Genomic DNA, 5,880 nt, shown 5'->3' on the forward strand with positions numbered 1-5,880 from the left:
CCAGTTTGTAGGATTTCTTTTCACCCTGCTGGCATAGTTTTTGATGTACATGAGAATTTGATTTTTAGAAGATTCTGTTTGATGATTTTATCCTCTCTTGATTGTTCATTTTTTACTGTTTGCAAGACTTGTCATGCCATAGACTCAAGTGCCTAAACCTATTTCAATTTTCCCCCCAATGCTCTTCATAGTTTTAGTATTTTTTTTAATTGAGATTTTAATGAAAGTGTATAGAGAACTTGGATTTCCATTCATTCATTGTTGCACATTTTCCTCCCTGCTCACCCCCCTGACAAGTTTACTTTTCTCTTTGGGGGGGGGAAATCTTTCAGTGATATACAATCCTCCTCTGAGTCCACTTTACCATGAAGCTCTTATTCTGGACTGTTGTCATGCAAATAATACCTCATCATATATTTCTTTTGAACAGTTTTCCCTCTCATCTCTTTAAATGCAGTGTACATTATTTATCCCCTCTTGTCTTAGTTTCCCCCAAATCTCAGTGTCAATCCTGTTTTATAACAGTAACATTATACAGCATTTGTCCTTTGGTGACTGAGGTATTTCACTCAACATAATATCACTTATTTTGTATAATATTTCATTAGTTCCTTGTTTTTCAGTGTTGCATGAAATCCTATTGTGTGAATATACCACAGCTTCTCTATCCATTTGTTTGTTGATAGGCAGTTGGGTTGCTGCCATCTCTTTGCTATTGTGAACAATGCAGCATTATACTTGGGTGTACAAATTGGGTGGAAATTGTGGTTTTTTTTAGAGGATATTCCCAGTAATGGAATTGCCGTGTCAAATGGTATTTCTATGTCCAACTTTTTGAGAAAGCACCATACTGTCCTCCAAATTGTTGCACTAATTTACACTCTCATCAACAGTAAACGGGAGTTCCAGTTTCTCCACAACCTGGCCAGTATTTGTTGTTTGATGCTCTGTTGAATTTGGCTATTCTTACCGGGGTGAGATTGGCAAAGAAGAGGTAAAATTATCTCTAAATGAAGATGATATGATAGTATACTAAGAAAAACCTAAAGACTCAGCAAGAAAACTACTGGAATTTAGCAAAGTGGCAGAATACAAGATCAACATACAAAAATCAATTGGATTTCTCTACAGTGACAAAGAGAATACAGAACTGGAGCTAATGAAAAAAATACCCATCAAAATTTCCAATTACAAGATTAAATACTTGGGAATAAATCTAACTAGAAGCACAAAAGACTTATTCAAAGAAACTTACAAAATATTACTACAAGAGACAAAAGAAACCTGGAGAAATGGAAGAATATACCTTGCTCTTGGATAGGAAGACTCAAAATTGTGAAAATGACAATTCTACCAAAGGTAATCTACATGTTCAATGCAATCCAAATATAAATACCAATTCCATTCTTCAACAAGATGGAAAAGACAATTTCCAATTTCATCTGGAATGGAAAGAGGCCCCGAATAAGCAAAGCACTCCTTAAAAAGAGAAACAAGGTAGGAAGCATCTCACACCCTGATTTCAAATCCTACTACACTGCCATGGTGGTCAAGACAGTGTGGTACTAGTCCAATGACAGACACATAGATCAATGGAATAGAATTGAGAACCTAAAAATCAGCCCATCCACCTGATTTTTGTCAAGGAGATGAAATAATTTATATGGGGAAACAACAGCCTTTTAAAAAAATGGTGTTAGTAAAATTGGAAAACTATCTGCAGAAAACTAAAGCAAGACTATCTGCAGAAAACTAGAGCAAGACCTACACCTCACACCATACACAAAAATCAACTCCAAGTGGATCAAGGACATAGGATTAAAACCAAGGACTATTAACTTCATCAGAGAAAAGCTTGGAAGAACTCTAAAAGCCCTAATCCACAGCATGAGCAGTCTTTTAAGCATCCTGAAAAACCTACAACCAGAAGAGGCTAAAATAGATGAAAGGGCTTTTCTAAGAATCAAGTCCTTATCCACATCCAAAATCTTTTCCAAGAGGGTAACAAGGAAAGCCACAGATTGGGAAAAAATATTTGGTAATGGCATGTCTGATAAGGAACTTATATCTAGAATTTACAGAATGCTCATCATACACTACAAGATGAAGGTGAACAACCCAATTGCAAAATGGGCACAGGATACGAACAGACACTTCACCAATGAAGACATCCAGATGGTGAACAAATACATGAAGAAATGTTCAAAATCACTAGCTCAATGAGAGATGCAAATTTTTAAAGCTTTTTATACCTAAGTCTCTCATTCATTCTGAGATTCTTTCTCTGTGTGGAGTGAGATATGGATCCAATCTGAGCTTTGTGCCTGTAGATATTCAGTTCTGCCAACATCATTTGTTAAATTGGCCATCATCTCTGTTTAATGAGAGTTGTTTCCTTGTCAAATATCAATTGACTGAAGATAGATAGATTTATTTCTGGGAAGAGACTCAGGTTGTTAACAATTACAACTTGCTTGGCTCCACAGTCAACACTCTTAACACCAGCAGTCAGGAAATCAAAAGATTAATTACTTTGAGGAAATCTGCTACCGGGGGTCTCTCCAGAGTGCTGAAAAGCAATGATGTCAGTCTAGAGACTAAGGTGCACCCAATCCAGGCCATCATCTTCTCAATTACTTGTTATGCTTCATAGAGTTGGACAATGACTAAGGATGACAGAAGAATTTATGTCTTTGAGTTGTGGTTCTGGAAAAGAGTCTTGAACATACCGTGGACTGCAAAGAAAAAAAAAAAAAATAGGTTGTCTTGGAGAAGGTGAAACCAAGTTTCTCCTTGGAGGCTAGTATTTTGAAGCTCAGTCTCATATACTTTGGGCACATGGCCAGGAGAGACTGATCCTTGGAGGAGGAAATCATGCTCGGAAGGGTGGATGGACAGCGCAGGAGAGGAAGACTCAGGATGTGATAGATTGATATAGTAACTGGGGCAATAGGGGTAGGTGTGTCCAAATTAGTGAGACTGGCTCAGGACAGGGTAGGGTTTAGAGCTGCTGTACATAGGGTTGCTATGGGTCACAGATGACTCAACGACACATAACAACAGCAACGAGAACAACAACTTGACTCTATTCCACTGTTCTTTATCCCTATCATTGCAGAATACCATGCTGTTTTTATTACTATGGATGTGAAATTACTAAGGGTAAGATGTAGAGATTATAGAAAAAATAATAGGTAAATGCAACATTTAAATTGTAAAAATCAGTGCTAAAACCCCCTAGATTCAAAGAATAGTACCTAAATAATCTTTCATTTCCTTACACTTTATAATTTATACTCAACTCATTGCTGTTGAGTTGGAAGCAACTTGAAGCTGACCTCCAGAGGGTTTCTGAAGCAACACAACTCCTTAGGCACTACAACACCTGAGCTCCTTCATCTAACTTACATTTTAAACCATGATATAAGGATATGAGAGACTTATAAGAATGGTTTTATTCCCCCTGGCTAAGTCATTCTTCCCTTCCTCATTTGTATATAAAAAAAGTGTTTCATGTCTAAAGTGAAAGATTAGACAACTCTTTTGAATGGTCCACAATGACCTATGCCATGTCAAAATATTTTTGTTAAGAAAAATAATATTTTCCTTCATTCTCCCTTTCCTAAATGCCAAAGCTTATTCCATGTACATAAAGTTTTACTTTATTTTTATTACTTGACAAATTGATTTAAGTTAAACACTGTGACATACATGATTCACACACACACAAAAACCAGATATATTAAATCATACATAGAATCATAAAATGTAACAAATACATTTTGACTGAGATTTTTACTTATATATTTATTTATATGACATTGTAAGAAATGATATAGAGAAGCCCTTGTATAATTTTTCTACTTCCTCCCAATGAAAGTATTCTGCAAAACTGTAATAAACAGTAATAAAACCAAGATACTGGAATCAATAAAAACAATGTACATTACCAAGATTTTACCCGTACTCATTTGTGTAGAGGACTTTCATTCATAGGGTTGCAATGTGACTCAACGGCACTTAACAACACAGAGAGAGACCAGTTGGCCTAGTGAACCAAAGGCGATGCCACCAAGCCAAAGGTGGGTGACTCTAATACGCAGCCCTAAGGCCTGTTTTTCATTGTTTTTGTTCAAACAGTCTTCCAGGTCGTATGGCCTTGGTGTGTCTACTTGCCATACAAAGGTAACTTGTGGTTGCTGTGAAGCTTAACACTGTGACTGATGTGTCAAATGCGATAATGGTTACCCATGGTGGACAGTGTTTGGTAAAGTTCCCTGGCTGAAACAAGCTTGGAAGCAGGAGTGGCATCCACTTCCATAAATAGCTTGCCTCCAGAAACCCTATGAACCTGGAGAAAGGATGAAAGTCATGCACACAAGTGTCAAGGACTTTCCTTCATAGGGTCACTATGAGTTGCCTACAACTTGACGGCACTTAATAACAAACAACATTTGTGTATGCTTCTGTATGTGTATTAAGCTGTATGCAACTCTATTTCTTCCATAGTTTTACATACTGAGCTGTTTCTATGCCATAAATATCATGAATATTGTATTTTTTTTTTGTAACCATAGTCATTCTTATCCATCCTCCCTGATTTGTTATTAGGATATTTAGAAAGCTTACATGTGAGGAAAGGAATAGTATTTCGACACCTGACTCTCCCAATTTATAGTTGTTTTCTATTTGTTTCTCCTTGTTTTCTTTGATTACCATCCTAAAGATTACACAGTTCAATATTCAGCGGCTGTGTGGTGGAGTTTTGGTCTCTGTACTGTCCCAGGTGGCACCTGAGTTCTCACTGGTCCCTGGTAGTGTATCCAGAAGGATTATCAGGTTTCTCTAGACTGAGATACCAGGTATCAACTGGTCAATGGGTGGTGAATGATATGGTAGGGAGTCGGAATCTCTCTCTGGTCGGTACTCTCCCACCAATTCCTCATCTTGTATCTCAGTGGGAGCAGGAGTGAGAAGGGAAATCTACAGCCTGTGTGGACAGATTAATTTTGTAGATGTTGGGTCCCTTTTACTGAATACTCTACCTGTCTGCCCTGGTGTAACTGTCCTAGGGAAAAGGTTCACAGGCTAACAAGTATATAAAGGCAGATGCTGAAAGATTGCTTATGAAAGTTACTGAGTTTCTTTTTTTGGTTCCACCCACCTGCCCTAGATAAACATTTGAAAACTACTTTTCACGGAAATTCTTAAGAGAAGCCAGTTTTATTTGAGCTGGAAATATTCCCAGACTGAATTTGTAGGGCATTTAAGTGTATTCTCCAGAAACTAATATCTACAGACACTTGATGTAACACCATCTAATATTCTTCTTCAGGGCATTGGTTGCCTTTTTTATTTACTGAAATGATGGTATTCAGAAAATGTTAACTAGAGTTAATGGAAAGATGGAGAGGAGCATAGAGGTGGGTGATAAGGTTGTACTGAAGTAGTTTATTTCATTGTAGTCTTGTTGTATTGTTGTTGTTATGTGCCATCAACTCACTTGCAACTCATTGCAACCCTATGTACAAGATCCCTAAACACCACTCTATCCTATGCTAAATCTCTCTGTCTCAAATACACTCAGTCCCACCACTCCACTCACAGAATCGATCCATCTCATCGAGGGTCTTCCTCTCCTGTGCCATCCCTCCACTCTCCCAAATATGATGTCCCTCTCTAAGGACCAGTTCCTCCTTGCAACATGCCCAAAGTATGTCAGACGAAGCTTCAGAATCCTTGACTCCAAGGAGCATTCTGGCTTCACCCTCTCCAGGATAAATCTGTTTATTCTCCTAGCAGTCTATGGTATATTCAACACTCTTCTCCAGCTTCACAGATTAAAGGCATCAATTCTCCTTCTATCATTCCTAGTCATTG

Source organism: Elephantulus edwardii, unplaced genomic scaffold, assembly GCF_000299155.1.
Source record: "Elephantulus edwardii isolate Elephantulus edwardi_28Jun2011 unplaced genomic scaffold, EleEdw1.0 scaffold00039, whole genome shotgun sequence".
In the NCBI taxonomy this organism is placed as follows: Eukaryota; Metazoa; Chordata; class Mammalia; order Macroscelidea; family Macroscelididae; genus Elephantulus; species Elephantulus edwardii.